This window comes from Ranitomeya variabilis, chromosome 7, assembly GCF_051348905.1.
Source record: "Ranitomeya variabilis isolate aRanVar5 chromosome 7, aRanVar5.hap1, whole genome shotgun sequence".
Taxonomy (NCBI): domain Eukaryota; kingdom Metazoa; phylum Chordata; class Amphibia; order Anura; family Dendrobatidae; genus Ranitomeya; species Ranitomeya variabilis.
In genome coordinates, this window is record NC_135238.1 from 57,284,532 (window position 1) to 57,303,399 (window position 18,868).

The 18,868-nt window shown below is 42.6% G+C and overlaps 1 protein-coding gene across 2 annotated transcripts in view; it reads left to right on the forward strand.

Annotated features, from left to right (window-relative positions):
• SNX29 (sorting nexin 29) overlaps window positions 1-18,868 on the forward strand; it is a 565,512-nt gene that overhangs the window by 440,537 nt on the left and 106,107 nt on the right. The gene's annotated exons all lie outside the window — the stretch shown is intronic.

Here is an 18,868-nt window from a genome sequence, read left to right on the forward strand (position 1 = left end):
TTGTAAACACTGGAAAGATGGACATAAACTGCGGATCACGCCATGGCAATTTCTATTTGACTCTGCGCCACTTTCCTAACCCTGCCTAGGTCTTTATATGTGCACACACACAAATACTGCTACTAATAGAACCCATTAGTGTTTTCACACAGTACAGCAGTGTTTTCATGGTCTCTTCAGTGCCCCTGTCACACCGCATAATGCCCCTTTTAGGACCATACACTCACAGAGAGTATGATGCCCCATATACAGTATGATATCTCCACAGTACATTCCCACAAACACTTTATGTTGCCCTCACAGAACATTGCCCCATACACAGTATAATGCCCCCACAGTACATTCCTAAGCATCATGCTCGTTGGCAGTGTAGTCACACATTCCCCACACGTATTATGGCACTCCAACAGTACAATCCACAACACACAGTATGATGTCCAAAGAAATTCCCTACACATAATGGATGCCCACCACATTCCCCACCACACACGTTATGATGCACCCATAGCCCCACTGACACTGAGTAAGATTCCACCACTGACAGAATGATGCAGAACACATCCCCCTCACATGCAGTGTGTTACCCCTACAGTCCCATACACCGTACATTTCTTCTCACAGTGTGGTGCCTCCACGATACATTTCTCCACACAGAGTACTTTTACTGAAACACAGTATGATACTCACACAGCGCCCCCATACACACAGTCCCCCACACAGTATGATATTCCAAACTAAATTTCCCCATAAATTATGATGTCCTCAAGGTCCTCCAACACAGTATGATGCCCCCACACCAGCCACACACTGTTTGATTCCCCAATATAGTATGATCCCTTCAGAGTACATTCCCCATATACAGTATGATGCCCCCAAAGTAACTCATACAGTAGAAGTTTTACACGAAATCTGATGCCCCTCAGCTACCACTACCCAGAATGATGCTCAGCGCTGTCCCCCCTCACACAGTATGATGCCCCCTCATACACATCATACTTACTTGTCACGTTCCTTGTCGCTGCTCCTGTGATACTTGTCTCTTCCTCCAGTCTAGGTAGGGCCTGCAAAACCTCTCAAGGCTACTTTTTTCTTTCTATACAGCCCATTGGGACTCCCCCCTTCAAGTGAAATTGTAGTTTTTTCCTTGATGCGTATTCAAAAAAAGAGGCAGCACTCCATTTCTTCAGTGAAAATGTGGAAGGTTTAATCAACCCACTGTTCTGGGCGACGTTTCGGCTCCATGTGAGCCTTTCTCAAGCAGTGGGTACCTCTACTTGGTGCTTATTTATATGTGTCTCAACATTCATCAATTAATCCCAATTACTATCTACATTAAAGTGCATTTACAGAATAGTGCATTGTACAGTACTTAGTTATAACAACTCAAGGTGCTCGTATATAAAGTGCTTAGTGCTTATACTTATTAAAAATAACATCTCACTGCCCCTCAGATCTTACACATCATTCTTCATTATAATCGCTATACCAGTAGCATAATTACAATAATAATATTCATCGTATTCACGCTCGTGGAGGACGCCATGTACGATAAGCGGCGTTCCTGTGGACTTACTGCGCATGTCACCAACACATCATTGCAATGGAAGGTATTTCCAGCCAATAGTATGGTTTGTGTGGCATTTTTTCATTTGCGCATGCGCAGTAGCGCAGCTTAACACCATGTTTGTTGTGGCATCGTTATGAGTAACTGCAAAACCTCCCAAGGCTACTTTTTTCTTTCTATACAGCCCATTGGGACTCCCCCCTTCAAGTGAAATTGTAGCTTTTTCCTTGATGGCTATTTTCCAGCCAAATATTAGATAAATGGCTATTATAGAAACTGGGCTATGTACAAGCATCAGATGACTGTATCGGCGCTCATATTTCTACACTTTAATTGCCACTTTGGAAAACATTAAAATTCACAGCTGAATATGTAAAATATCCATACTTACGCACAGGGAGCATATTCCTTTCTGTAATTGCTGAATAGACAGTAGTCGTGTATAGCAAATGTATGCGTTTGCCATCATGAGAAAATCATATTACTGATCTGTCTCTCAAGCAGCAGCCCAGCCGTGTGGATGTGTTACTTGTACTTCCAGTTCGTGACTTTTACATTATTAAAGAAATCAATGTTTTTCTTGTGCGATAAATCATTTTGCAGTCACCCACGGTGTGAGAAAGACCTGCCATTACAATAACTTTTATTCCCATGTAATTAAGAGGGACGCCGTTGCCTGACTTACTGGACAGTATGCTTGTTCACGCTCTCAGGAGCCTGTGAATGTGGATAGTAACTGGAATGACACTTGGTTTCTACTTAGTGTTTTTCCTGCTTAATATGTTTATAATCTATTCACAGGATAGGTGATAAATGTATGATTGCTGGGGGTCTGTCTGCCAGGAACCGCATCAATCCTGAGAGAGACAAGTGGGAGAGTCCTAAAATCCTTTGAGGGTGTCTTGAGAAGAGGACCTTTGATGATGATTCAGTAGTGCAAAGAAGGGTCCACGGCTTATGACACACACACACACACACATATATATAGATATATATATATATATATATACCCCATATACGAAGCTGTGAACCCTCGTCTGCACTACTGCATCATTATCAAAGGTCCTCTTCTCTAGACACCCACAAAGGATTTTAGGACTATATATACAACTCTGGCAAAAATTAAGAGACCACCACATCAAAACCCTGTCATGGGCAGCCCAATCTCCAGACCTGAACCCCATTGAAAACCTCTGGAATGTAATCAAGAGGATGATGGATAGTCACAAACCATCAAACAAAGAAGAACTGCTTACATTTTTGCGCCAGAAGCAGTGGGAAAGACTGGTGGAAAGCATGCCAAGACGCATGAAAGCTGTGATTAAAAATCATGGTTATTCCACAAAATATTGATTTCTGAACTCTTCCTGAGTTAAAACATTAGTATTGTTGTTTCTAAATGATGGTGAACTTGTTTTCTTTTCATTATTTGAGGTCTGAAAGCACTGGGGTTTTTTTTCAATTTTGACCATTTTTCTTTGTCAGAAAAAAAATACTAAATTTATTGCTTGGAACTTCGGAGACATGTTGTCAGAAGTTTATAGAATAAAAGAACAATTTACATTTTACTCAAAAATATACCTATAAAGAGAAAAATCAGACAAACTGAACATTTTTCAGTGGTCTCTTAATTTTTGCCAGAGCTATATATATATATATATATATATATATATATATATATATATATATATATATATATATATATATATATATACACTCACCGGCCACTTTATTAGGTACACCATGCTAGTAACGGGTTGGACCCCCTTTTGCCTTCAGAACTGCCTCAATTCTTCGTGGCATAGATTCAACAAGGTGCTGGAAGCATTCCTCAGAGATTTTGGTCCATATTGACATGATGGCATCACACAGTTGCCGCAGATTTGTCGGCTGCACATCCCAAAGATGCTCCATACAAGGCAGGATGGATCCATGCTTTCATGTTGTTTACGCCAAATTCTGACCCTACCATCCGAATGTTGCAGCAGAAATCGAGACTCATCAGACCAAGCAACGTTTTTCCAATCTTCTACTGTCCAATTTCGATGAGCTTGTACAAATTGTAGCCTCAGTTTCCTGTTCTTAGCTGAAAGGAGTGGTACCCGGTGTGGTCTTCTGCTGCTGTAGCCCATCTGCCTCAAAGTTCGACGCACTGTGCGTTCAGAGATGCTCTTAGGCCTACCTTGGTTGTAACGGGTGGCGATTTGAGTCACTGTTGCCTTTCTATCAGCTCGAACCAGTCTGCCCATTCTCCTCTGACCTCTGGCATCAACAAGGCATTTCCGCCCACAGAACTGCCGCTCACTGGATTTTTTTTCTTTTTCGGGCCATTCTCTGTAAACCCTAGAGATGGTTGTGCGTGAAAATCCCAGTAGATCAGCAGTTTCTGAAATACTCAGACCAGCCCTTCTGGCACCAGCAACCATGCCACGTTCAAAGGCACTCAAATCACCTTTCTTCCCCATACTGATGCTCGGTTTGAACTGCAGGAGATTGTCTTGACCATGTCTACATGCCTAAATGCACTGAGTTGCCGCCATGTGATTGGCTGATTAGAAATTAAGTGTTAACAAGAAGTTGGACAGGTGTACCTAATAAAGTGGCCAGTGAGTGTATATATGAACAAAGCTGTGGACCCTCTGCACTACTGCATCATCGTCTAAGGTCCTCTTCTCTAGACACCCTCAAAGGATTTTAGGACTAATATATATACATATATACATATATAGATACATATATGACTGAGACCTTCCTCTGCACTGTAACTACTGCATCATCATCAAAAGCCCTTTTCTCAAGACACCCTCTTCTTTTTAGCCATATCAGAAAGTCCCTGCAAAAAGCGTTTCCCGACCTGATGGTACAATTACGTAGTGGAATTAGGAGTAGTTGTAATGACAACCCATCAGCTATTTCAAATTCACAGAATACTAAAGACAACCAATGTGGAGGTCCCTTTGCTTGTTGCCTCCCTGGCTTGCTCAGTCAAAGCACAGTTCAGTGTAGCAGGAGCCGCTCTCTGCTACACTACTGAGTGCAGTGCTGTTGGATGACACTGTTTTGTTTTCCTCCCTTCCCGCTTCAACGTATGAGCTGAAGGCATCAAGATCCGCTGGGCACAGGAGCTACTGATCCAAGAGGTGATCATACTCCTCTCACACCCCTCCCATACTTGGGCAGCAGTAACCACTTGGCACAGGAGCCACTAACCATAGACACCTTTGTGCTTTCTAGCTCCAATATTACTCTATACAATCCTCTACATCTCCTCCATGTGGGTGCTGACTGAAGGTAGCAAGAGCCGCTTTCCGTTACACTGGTGAGTGGATGGGGTGACGTGGTTTTTCCCCAATACTCTCCCTCCTTATATAAAGGGGTTGTCTTGGCACAATATATCGATGACCTATCCTTAGGACAGGTCATCAAATGAGATCGGTGAGGGTCTCACACCCAGGACTTCCACCAATCACTTTTTGTATGCTCTGGCGGCCACCAGATGTAATCACTTTGAATAATGTGTTTTGGCCGCTGCTGGGTATGGTACAACAGCAAAAGAATTAATGTGAAGAACAGCAAAAAAAATCAGGATACCTGGTGTGGGACCCCCAACCCCCCCATCTGGATGTTGATCGGTTATATAACATTTAAATTGGTAGTATGAGGTTTATCAAAATATATCTTATATATAAATCCCTTAAAAAAAAACAAAAAAACATTTTATTAGATATGCATTAAATATATACCCACACCCCACAAAAGAACAAACAAAACACAATAAAAAAAACCTAAAAAACATTGAAAAGGGCACTAAAATAATAAAGCCATATCCATTACCAGGTTAAACATGGGTACCAATTTTAGGGTATTTTTCTGGGTAATGTTAGTGCCCCTATTTTGTCTGGTAAGAGATAGGGCTTTATTATCTTAGTGCCCTTTTCTACGCCTTTTTATAGGACTTTTTTTGTGTTCTGTTTATTCTTTTATGTGGGGTACAGTTTTTAATGTATATCTAATACAATTACTTTTTTGTAGTGGATTTATATGTAAGATATGTTGATAACTATTGTGCATCACATAGCAATGTTTTAATGGTTATTACAGCTTTTTTGAAAATGTAAAATAAGTGCAATGTGTTTCCCTCAATGACAGATCTGAAATTTAATGTATTCTTCAAGGATTTTGTTCTGGAGTGTAGATGTGCTTGAACTGAAGAAAATGTCAACTAACAGAGAAGATAGATCTCACACTGATGAATTTTGCTATTTAATTTTACAATCTGTCGAAAAGTTCAAATAACGAGATAATGAGATTATGTCATACCACTGTCATATGTCATCATTCCTTATATACTAAAGTTTTAATCTACTCCAAACCTTAGAAATGTATTTTTTATTTTCATATGTCCAATATAGTGGGTTGTATTTGCAATGTATTTTATACAGGGACTGGTCTTTTGTTTTTCCAGTGCAGAGCTCCAAATTACAAATTCTTATAGTTAACGTAATTAGAAAACTGACATTTTTTAATATTTTAAAAAATCATTTGGCGCTCCTTACTAGAAAAAAGTTGCTTTGTCCCTTGTAAAGATATCGGATCAGAATTTTAAAAAATGGGCTGGTATGAAAGTTTTTTTTTTTTTTAGAAAGGTAACCTGTCAGAAGTCAGGATGCCGGACACATTGGCAGCATAAAACAGGGAAAGACTCCATAATTACACTCTCTAGCCCTGATTTTTCATTTGCTTTTTTTTTTTTAAGTGACTTTCATCTTTTAGGAAGGAAACTGGTGAAATATCCAGTGTGCAGATCTTCCGTAAAAATAGAAAACTTTATTTGGTAATATAAAAATCCATAAAAGTCGCAACCATGGACATACGGTAAATGAGCAAATTCATTTCAGATTGCAATCCTTAGTCATTGCATTTCTTTTTTTGTTTTGTGGTATTAGTTGCCATTTTTGGCTCCAAATTCTTTGAAATTCATAGGCGCAGTGTCAAAATTGGTCTTTTATTTCTGTTTTGAATTGTTTAGCTCTTTAGCACAAAAAGTTGCTCATTTTTCAAAATTGCGTAAGAATACTGTCCACTCAGAAATACACTGGGGGGAGGGGACTGGACTGGAGTTGCTCCAAATTTTGCAACTTTTTAAAAGTCACAATTGATGAATGAGACGAAAGCATCTGGAATCGCTAAACTCCGCCCCCAAAGCGGTGAAAAACAAAAAAAAACAGGCGAGCATATGTAAAAATAGACTTAAAAAAAGTCACAAATAGAATAATAAATTGGGTGCGTAAAAAAGGCGCAAAACAGACAAAAAACAGCAGCAAAGACAGTAATGAAACGGGGCCAATGGGTTTTCAGAGGAAACATAGTCTAACCCCTTCACAACATATGACGTATATTTAAGTCATATGTCATGTCCTTATCTTTTTCAATCAGCCATAATGGCCTTTAACAGCCACGGGTGGAGTAATGCTCCGCTCATGGCTGTTAGCCTGTTAAATCCTGCTGTCAATGTCTTACAGCGGCATTTAACACACACTGACAGGGGTGCACATTAAAAAAAGGGAAGACATGTTTTTAAAAATATGAAAACAATTAAAAAATTTAAATCTCCCCCTAATTTCCCCCATTGAAAATAAAACAAAATTTTTTTATAATACATATATTTGGTATCACTGCTTTCAGAAATGTCCAGTCTATCAAAATATAAAGTAAATTAATCCGATTGGTAAACGGCGTAATGAGAAAAAAATCGAAACCCCAGAATTACTTATTTTTGGCTGCCACAACATTGCAATAAGAGGCAGTCAAAACACTGTATCACCACCAAAATTGTATAAGTAAAAATGTCGGCTCGGCACGCAAAATATAAGCCTTCACCCAGCCCTAGATCCCGACAAATGAAAACTCTACGGGTCTCAGAAAATGTTGACAAAAGTAAAAAAAAATTTTCATACGAATTTCCAAATTTGTTTTTACCACTTAAATAAAAAAAACAACAAAAACTATACATGTTTGGTATCGGCATATGACTTCCTGTGTACACTTGGAATTCTTTTTTTTTTTCATTTTCCAGTACACTTTATGGTAACATCAATGGTTAATCAAAACATAAGCCCTCATATGGCTATATTGCTGGAAAAATTTTTTTAAAAAGTTATGGCTTTCGGAAGAAGGGGAGGGAAGAAGCGAAAATGAAAAAAACTGAAAATGGCCGGGGGAGAAGGGGTTACAAAAACACCTGAATCTATGAACGGGGCTGTTCTCCCTGCCATTCTCTTCCTCTTTCTCTACAAACAAATTAGTAGGTAGGAGAAGCCAGTTGGGAGACGCCCCTTTGACTCTTTTCCCTATTTCAGACCGACTTTGAACTATGTTTCTTCTAAAATGCTGCTGCATTGAGAGCAGAAAAGTATGTATCTGTTGCACGCTACTTGTGGCAAGGGTCGCATGGATCTCCTGAAAGATTTCATTTAAGTTTAAAGAATACTCTGCGTGACTGCAGACTTATGAATCCCCCCAATCCACGCACTGTGCGCTGCAGTTATTCGCCAGTCTCAGAACAGGCAACGGAGATATGCATACTCCTGGCCAGTGGGCGCAGCTTCACTCTCCATATGGCTCAATACAAGTGTATGGAGAGAGAGGGCTCGCCCACTGGCTGGAAGCATGTATAACCCCGACTAATCCCTGCAACGCACAGTGCGTATGCTGGAGGGTTTCATAAGTCTGCAGTCACACAGAGTGACTGCAGACTTATCGGTTTTGACCAGACAACCCCTTTAAAGGAAATCTGTGGCCCATTCCTTACACCCTGCTTGCCACATTTTCTCATTCTTGCTCAGGTCCTTATTGACATGAAAAAGATGTTAAGATTTACGTAATTGCTCTACTAGATTTTGCCTGCATGCTCCCGCAACAGATGTTCTTGACAAAGACCGCTCCTGGTCGAAACGTTGAACCATATCTGCAGAAAGGCCTACAGTATAATTTGCTTTTGTGGTGCTGAGGATCCTGCCTCACCAAATCTGGACAATGAGTCCCTTCCTCAAGCACGCAATTATTTTAATAGGATAGTGTGCCAATCTTTCTCCTTCTAATTTAAAGGGAATCTGTCATCGGGTATTTGCTATGTAATCTGAGAGCAGTGTAATGTAGGGTCAGAAAGCCTGATGCCAGTGATGTGTTACTTACTGGACTGCTTGGTGTAGTTTTGTTGGGTGTAAATGTAGCAGAGCGAAGACTTCTGGGCTGGTGTATAACCTCACCCACACCCTGTTTGACAACTTCCTGTGTACACTATGAATTTCAACAAGATGCCAATCAGTGGAGGACAGGGTTACACGGATTAGCCTTAACGCTGTGCACATAAGCTGTAGTCCTGTAGTGATAATCTCCTGCTGAAAAAATACTGATTGTATTGAAACTACAATACACAGCCTAATAAGAGACACACGCTGTAATCAGGCTTTTGTGCCCAGTATTATGCTCCTATCAGATTAAATAGCAAAAACCCACAGCTTCGCAACCCCTTGTTGGCATGAGGATGCCACATAAATTAAAATATATACACACACATATATATATATATATATATATACGCTTAGGAAGCAACACTGTTTGACAATCAATTGCACATGCTGTTGTGCAAATGGAATAGACAACAGATGGAAATTATTGGCAATTATCAAGACACACTCAATAAAGGAGTGGTTCTGCAGGTGGGGACCACAGACCACATCTCAGTACCGATGCTTTCTCGCTGATGTTTTGGTCACTTTTGAATGTTGGTTGTGCTTTCACACTGGTGGTAGCATGAGACAGACTCTACAACCCACACAAGTGGCTCAGGTAGTGCAGCTCATCCAGGATGGCACATCAATGCGAGCTGTGGAAAGAAGGTTTGATGTGTCTGTCAGCGTAGTGTCCAGAGGCTGGAGGCGCTACCAGGAGACAGGCCAGTACATCAGGAGACATGGAGGGGGCCAGAGGAGGGCAACAACCCAGCAGCAGGACCGCTACCTCAGCCTTTGTGCAAGGAGGAACAGGAGGAGCACATCCAGAGCCCTGCAAAATGACCTCCAACAGGCCACAAATGTGCACAAACGGTTAAAAAAACGACTCCATGAGGATGGTCTGAGTGCCCCACATCCACAGATGGGGGTTGTGCTCACAGCCCAACACCGTGCAGGACGCTTGGCATTTGCCACAGAATACCAGGATTGGCAAATTTGCCCCTGGCACCCTGTGCTCTTCACAGATGAAAGCAGGTTCACACTGAGCACATGTGACAGACGTGACAGAGTCTGGAGACGCCATGCAGAGCGATCTGCTGCCTGCAACATCCTTCAACATGACCGGTTTGGCAGTGGGTCAGTAATGGTGTGGGGTGGCATTTCTTTGGAGGGCCGCACATACCTCCATGTGCTCGCCAGAGGTAGCCTGACTGCCATTAGGTACCGAGAAGAGATCCTCAGACCCCTTGTGAGACCATATGCTGGTGTGGTTGGCCCGGAGTTTCTCCTAATGCAGGACAATGCTAGACCTCATGTGGCTGGAGTGTGTCAGTAGTTCCTGCAAGATGAAGGCATTGAAGCTATGGACTGGCCCACCCCTTCCCCAGACCTGAATCTGATTGAACACATCTGGAACATCATGTTTCGCTCCATCCACCAACGTCACGTTGCACCACAGACTGTCCAGGAGTTGGCGGATGCTTTAGTCCCGGTCTGGGAGGAGATCCCTCAACATCGGTCCGTGAATTAAATGTGCATTTTTTTTTTAATTTTAAATTTAGTAACGGGTTTTCCAGTAATGAACATAACTAGTGATGAGCGAATATACTCGTTACTCGAGATTTCCCGAGCACGCTCGGGTGACCTCCGAGTATTTTTTAGTTCTCGGAGATTTAGTTTTCATCGCCGCAGCTGAATGATTTACATCTGTTAGCCAGCATAAGTACATGTGGGGGTTGCCTGGTTGCTAGGGAATCCCCACATGTAATCAAGCTGGCTATCAGATGTAAATCATTCAGCTGAGGTGAGGAAAGCTAAATCTCCGAGCGCTAAAAAATACTCGGAGGACACCCGAGCGTGCTCGGGAAATCTCGAGTAATGAGTATATTCGCTCATCACTAGACATAATACATTAAGGTACAATAAATAAGGATGTTGTTCAGACATTTATGTATTAAATTATTATTTTTGTTATTATTTATTCATGGCTTTCTCTTGATCTCGAACTCTACGCACACTGCGGTTAGTCCACAATAGCAGCTCTTAAGAATCTGCAGAATAATTTGGAAGTGGCACTTCTCAGCATTCTGCCTGTGAGCAGGAAGATAACTCTAAATCTTTCCCGCTGTCTAGACATACTTTTTTTGTGCTGAAAACAAGTTTAATGAAATCCCACCACCAAATCAATAAAATGCTCTCTCATGTATTTCACACCCATTTTTTTTAATTTATTTATTTTTAACCGGCTTAGAATATTATTCGACTCCCTCAGAGACTCCACTAATAAGAAGGTTACCACACCACACAATATTTCATTCTGTTGATAACAAAAATGTAAAGGGACTTTCTGTTTTAGAAAGCAAAATATCAAATTCCTTATGAGGTAATTCTGATTTAATAGATGGTTGCCTGACATTTGGGAACGCCACCAATTAATCTGCAGAGAACACCTACATTGTGTGTCTCTGACACAGTGTAATGCTTCATTTTCCCTGCGGGGGAGCTGTAACGAAAATGAGTACTACTTTCTAGTCCTCTTGCAGATACAGCTGATCCCTGTGTGTCCCAGCAGTGACTAATCATTGGATGACCCTTTTAATAAAAATATGGCTTGTCCAAAGCAAACAACCCCTTAATTGAACAGTCTCCTTCTAAGGAAAGTCACCAGAACAGATTGTGCAGTACATACATTTTTTTTTCTTACAACAAGGCAAGGTTATCCAATGTGCTTTTCTGTTTTAGATGAAGCAATTTATTTCTGAGGAAGGCAGGGAGATGAAAATGGCCTCTTAGAAATGCGGCTGGGTCACAGAAGGGCCATACTTTTAATAGCTTGGTTATAAAACATAGCAAAAGCCTTTCAAAACACCTATAGACTATTATATCCCCCTATGATTTTATTCATTAGAGGACCAGTGCAAAAAAGCTGCAGGTATCTGTAAAAGTTCAAATTGTTTTCCATGCAGCTTTTTAAGCTTCTGTAGCATTTTTTTCATTTCATTTTCTGTGATTTATTCTTGTGGCAAATTCATCCCCACGTCTATCTGTTGTATGGAAAAATTACACGTTGTTAACGGTATATTGTCCTTCTCCAAAAGAGCTCCTGGGCCCTGCTGGAAAATCCTAAGTTGTGTTCCCTGCTCCAACCTTGAATGCGGTTTATAGAATTGGTCATTGGCGGAGACAGACGTAAAAGGGCCCCTGTGCTAAAACATTATAAGGGCCCTTTGCAGCCCAATAGCACATCGTAATGCCCAATTCCATCTTCTTTGGAGGTGGAAATGGGTCTCTTTAACTCTTATACCCAGCACAACTGTACAGGTTGCACCAATATGTCCACCCCTGGCACTGGTCTACTCTTAAAGCTCACATACACAGTAGATAAATCTGCGGAAGCCGTCAATCTTGGCAGATTGGCCAGTCATTTAATGTTTATGGGGACATAAGGATCTGGTGGTTGTGATTCAGTCACTTGATTGTTTTGTATAGGAACTCTGGGATGAGCGTTCGACTGTATAAAAAAGTCAAGAGAAAGTGCTGTCAGCCAAAAGTTCAGTTGACAGCTATTCCACTTGCAGTTGAAAATTGTTGTATCTTTCTCCAGTGCTAACAAAAATGGTAAGGTTACAGAAGAAAAAAAATAAATATCAATACCTTTAGGCGCATAAGACGTACATAGCTGGCATCTGGCTCAATCAGCAGCGATTGGAGTTAGCTCGGATCGCTGCTAACTTTTTAAATGCCACTGTCAATTTCTAAAAGTGACATTTAAGCAGCATCCTGTCCACTGTTCTAGGCCTTCCCCTAGATTGTGGCCATCTACGGGACATCATGCATGCTGCCATTTTGCATTGAGAAATGGATGAACCAGGGGAGAAGGAAACAACCAAAGCTAGCATTCAAAATTTATTGAAACATGGAGTTTATTTCTTTATGCTAAAAACATCTATCCATTGAGATTCTACAATCAAAAGATACTGTATGAATATCGCTTGCACATTTCAGGCACAACTGGCCCTTAAAGCGTTTTTCCCACGAACAAAAGTTCATTTTAATTAATACATCTTCGTGACTTACCAGTGGACTCGCTGAGACGATTGTTTAAGGCAAACTCAGCTAATGGTAGAAAAGATGACCAATCCCCCTGGTTATCTGACACAATACACCTGAGGTATGTCTCCAAACTTTGGTTTAGATGTTCAATCTGACCATTAGTTTGAGGATGGAACGTCAAAGAAAAGGATAACATCCTCAGACGAAAACAAAATTCCCTCCAGAATTTAGATGCAAATTGGGTCTCCTGATCTGACAACACATCAGAGGGATCCCCGTGAAGTTTCACGATTTAATTGGTAAACACCTGAGACAGGATCTTAGCGTAAGCGAGAGCAGGTAAATCAATGAAGTGCGCCATTTTACTGAATCTATCCACCACAACTAAGACAACAGTCTTACCAGCAGAGGAAGGGAGATCTGTAATAAAATCCATGGGTAAGTGTGTCCATGGCCGGTCGGGTATAGTTAATGGTAGAAGAGCCCCAGATGGATTAGTATGTATGGGTCTTAGAATTCACAAAGTCGACTACATCCCAATGCAACCTTGGCCACCAAAAATGATGAGAAAGGAGGTCCAAGGTTGCTTTACTACCTGAATGACAAGCGAGAGCCGAGATATGATATGCCCCTAAAACTTTGAGACGCAGATGCAATGGTACAAATAATTTCCCTGAAGGACAAGCAGGGGCATCCTCTTGAGCTTTCAATACCGCTCCCTCCAGCTTGTCTAGGATTAAGACATTTAGCTGGTTCTAAGTATGATAGATTTTTATGATCAGTAATGACAGTGACAGGGTAGTCTGCCCCTCCAAAAATTGATGCCACTCCTCAAAAGCCAACTTGGTGGCCAACAGTCCTTTATTGCCTACATCATAGTTCATTTCGGCTGACAATTTTTAGAGAAGAAGGCACATGTATGCCACTTACCAGGGGACGACCGTTGAAGATAACACAGTCCCGACCCCCACCTCAGATTCATCAACCTCAACAATAAATGGTTGCGAAACATTGGGTTGAATGAATACGAGGAGCAGTGGAAAAATAATTTCTTCAAAGAAGAAAATGCCAGACTGACGCAGTTTGATCACCTAGAGAAGTCCATAACTTCCATTGTCATGTCAGTGAGGGGTTTGACAGTGGACGAGAAGTTTTTGATAACCTTTCGATAGTAGTTAGCAAACCCCAAAAAAGTTGCAATGCTTTCAGATTTTCTGGCAGATCCCATTCCAGAACTGTACAAACCTTATCAGGGTCCATCCGGAAACCTGCAGCAGACACTATGAAACCAAGGAACTGAACTTCTTGAACGGCGAATACACATTTTTCAAATTTGGTATACAGTTTATTATCCTGTAAAACCTTTAACACCTGCCAGACGAATACCTGATGTGACTTGAGCTCAGGTGAGTATATTAAAATATTGTTAAGATACACCACTACAAATCTACCCACAAGGTGACAAAAAATGTAATTAGCAAAATGTTGGAAGACGGTGGGGGCATTAGTCAAACCAAAGGGCATGAAAAGGTTTTCATAATGCCCTTCAGGAATGTTAAAGGCAGTCTTCGACTCATCCCCCTCCTTGATACTAACAAGATTATAGGCTCCCCTAAGGGCCAACTTATAGAACCATTTTGCCCCAACAATCTGATTAAATAAGTCGGGAAAGAATGGGAGGGGATACGGGTCTTGGATAGTAGTCTGATTTAACTCGCAAAAATCTAAACAGGCCCGCAGTCCCCCATCTTTTTTTTTAACAGAGAACCCTTATCAAGGCTCTCAGAAATGTAATCCTTCATGGTCTGCCTTTCTGGGCCAGACAGATTGTATAATATGGTCTTAGATAATTTCGCTCCAGGTAGAACATTTATGGGGCTATGGGGCAGTCATACACATGGTGGGCAGGCAGTTCCTGGCACCGCCTTTTCTGAGAACACATCCACAAAATCAGACAGAAAAGAGGATATAGTTTTAGTGGAAACAGTAGACATGATGGTACCCAGTCAAGTATTTATGCATAAATCACTCCATTTGACTCCATATTTCTCCTGACTACCAGTCAATAACTGGATTATGCACAGTTAGCCAGAGAACTCCTAACACAATAGGAGTAGGGAGACCGCTATGTGCAGGTTCACATTGTGCGCTACTTGCGTAAAATTTCCCTGACTGAGAGGTGCACAATCCATCCATTGCAAATATGGGGATGGGCTTTCCCAAAGTGTTACAGGGAAGACCGCTGACAGCCCCTTCTCTCATCACCATTGGGTCCAACTACAGTGCCACCCGCTCTGACACCCCCTTCTCTCATCACCATTGGGTCCTACTGCAGTGCCACCTGCTCTAACACCCCCTTCTCTCATCACCAAATTGTCATACTACAGTGCCACCCTCTCTGACACCCCCTTCTCTAATCATCTACTGCAGTGCCACCTGCTCTGACATCCCCTTGTCTCATCACTATTGGGTCCTACTGCAGTGCCACCCGCTCTGACATCCCCTTCTCTCATCACCTACTGCAGTGCCACCCGCTCTGACAGCCCCTTCTCTCATCACCTACTGCAGTGCCACCCACTTTGATACCCCCTTCTCTCATCACCTACTGCTGTGCCACCCGCTCTGACAGCCCCTTCTCTCATCACCTACTGCAGTACCACCTGCTCTGACAGCCCCTTCTCTCATCACCATTGGATCCTTCTGCAGTGCCACCTGCTCTGACAGCCCCTTCTCTCATCACCATTGGGTCCTACTACAGTGCCACCTGCTCTGACACCCCCTTCTCTCATAACCATTGGGTCCTACTGCTGTGCCACCTGCTCTGACACCCCCTTCTCTCATCACGATTGGGTCCTACTACAGTGCCAACCGCTCTGACACCCCCTTCTCTCATAACCATTGGGTCCTACTGCTGTTCCACCTGCTCTGACATCCCCTTGTCTCATCACCATTGGGTCTTACTGCAGTGACACCAGCTCTGACACCCCCTTGTCTCATTACCATTGGGTCCTACTGCAGTGCCACCTGCTCTGACAGTCCCTTGTCTCATCACCATTGGGTCCTACTACAGTGCCACCTGCTCTGACACCCCCTTCTCTCATCACCATTGGGTCCTACGGCAGTGCCACCTGCTCTGACACCCCCTTCTCTCATCACCATTGGGTCCTACGGCAGTGCCACCTGCTCTGACACCCCCTTCTCTCATCACCATTGGGTCCTACGGCAGTGCCACCCGCTCTGACACCCCCTTCTCTCATCACCATTGGGTCCTATGGCAGTGCCACCCGCTCTGACACCCCCTTCTCTCATCTCCATTGGGTCCTACTGCCGTGCCACCTGCTTTGACACCCCCTTCTCTCATCACCATTGGGTCCTACTACAGTGCCACCTGCTCTGACACCCCCTTCTCTCATAACCATTGGGTCCTACTACAGTGCCACCTGCTCTGACACCCCCTTCTCTCATCACCATTGGGTCCTACTACAGTGCCACCTGCTCTGACACCCCCTTCTCTCATCACCATTGGGTCCTATACAGTGCCACCTGCTCTGACACCCCCTTCTTTCATCACCATTGGGTCCTACTACAGTGCCACCCTCTCTGACACCCCCTACTCTCATCACCATTGGGTCCTACTGCCGTGCCACCCGCTCTGACACCCCCTTCTTTCATCACCATTGGGTCCTACTACAGTGCCACCCTCTCTGACACCCCCTTCTCTCATCACCATTGGGTCCTATACAGTGCCACCTGCTCTGACACCCCCTTCTCTCATCACCATTGGGTCCTATACAGTGCCACCTGCTCTGACACCCCCTTCTTTCATCACCATTGGGTCCTACTACAGTGCCACCCTCTCTGACACCCCCTACTCTCATCACCATTGGGTCCTATACAGTGCCACCTGCTCTGACACCCCCTTCTTTCATCACCATTGGGTCCTACTACAGTGCCACCCTCTCTGACACCCCCTACTCTCATCACCATTGGGTCCTATACAGTGCCACCTGCTCTGACAGCCCCTTCTCTCATCACCACTGGGCCCTCCTGCAATGTAGCCCACTCTGATATCCTGGTACTTCCAGTAACGCACCTACGTTTTAGGTTTTATATCTATGCAAGGTATTGAGTGTTCAGTTTGGCTGATTTATCCAGTAGTGTATTCCTTCATACACACCATACAAAAGATGTTACAAATGTGTCAGATTCATGGTCCCAGCGGAGATTGCTGAGAAGTTGTGACGTGTGAGAGCAGTTTGACACCTCTGTACCTCCTGCTTCCTCATGAAGAGCAATGCGTATCTCCTTTAGTGTGATTGAATCACGTACACTTGGAGAAACAATCCGAACGTCGCCTCTACACACCCTTTGGTTATAGTAATGCATGAATTTCACTTTTTAGTGACGTTTTCAAGCCTTTGCATTGCACAGAAATGACTGGCTTTTCATTTCACATTGTTACTTCCTTGGAGAGCATTACATTGACAATAAAAAGAGCTCATTTTCATTTTGCAATTAGCAATTACACACAAGCGACAAATGGAAAAATCACATGTTGCTGTTTTATTGTGATGTACAACTGACATTGATCAGCTGTGTTTTTTTAATAATTTTTATGACCTTTTTTTCAGTAAGAAGACGCAAATCACAAATAATAGAAATGTTATTATTAATATTAACATTTAATCAACTTTTAAAGACCCAATTCACATATATTTCTGAATATTCTTTTATATAGTTTATTTTCCTTGATATTGTGCTTCAAATCAGCTGCATAGACTTAGAGTCAAAAGAGAAAAATCTGCATGCCTATAGCCGCCACTAGAGGGAGCATTCTGCTTATACTGTGTACTGAACTCGGTAATGGACAGTATGCAGTAAGCTCCCTCTAGTGGCAGCAGCAAGCAGCTAACGTTTATCATTAAATGGGTTATCCACTATTGGACAACCCTATTTTAATCAATTCAGGACCCAAATTAAAATAAATACAATGAATACTCCGCTTCTGCAGTGGCACCGTTCCTTTGATCAGCGTGCTGACTTCTGTAAGTGCCATACCTTCAGTGGTATTCCCACGTCCCAGATGTTCTGTATCCTGTACAGTTTCAGCATTGAGTCCTATATTCTCCTTGGGCAATCCGTATATCTGAGGAAGATCTAAACTGAGACAAAACATCATATGTGTTTGCTGTGGATTGCAATTAAATCATTTTTTTTCTACATCAATTGGGTGCCAAGTTCTTCATAGATATTCTGCCCTGTGAGGGCAGACGTCCACTTCTACAGAATAGTGAAAGCTGCAGCCAAACAGCGACTGCTAGTTGGCTGCAGCGGACACATGACCCAACAATGTCACGTCCCTGGAACAGTAGTGCCTACATCGCAGGAATGGTTCTGTTACACGAGGTGAGTATGCTTTATTTTTATGTTTATTGGGGTGCGTAATTGATGAAGCTGGGGTTATCCGGTAGTGTACACCACCTTTAATAGGAAATGTTCAGTCTTTCCGAAGAAAAACGTAGAGGTTGTCCGGACTTAAGCTACAAATCTGCAGTCACTCTGTATGACTGCAGACTTGTGAATCCTCACATTGCTTGCACTGTGCGCAATCAGGAGTTTCTGTGCTGCCACCATGAGTGGGCGGTCATGTGATTACAAACATGCAATTTGCATACCTCCGGCCACATTCAGACTAGACTGTGTCCGGCTTCGCTCATTTAGTCGGCATGTGACCGCATCTATACAAATCACATACCTGTGGTCACGCTCTCGGCATCGGAGAATCCTTGCAGTGTGCACGATTTGAGGATTATCAAGTCTGTAGTCACATAGTGACTGGACAACCCCTTTAAGAGGCATGCATTTCTTTAAACTGTCTCGTTTGTGGCATTAATTATGATGAATAAGTCTATTGTCCCCTTTCATGTTCTTCTCTAATAAGCTGTGGCGGCAACTGGCATCAATTTGACAAAAAATGCACCTTTTTTTTTTTTGCAACAACGTGGTGAGATTTCGA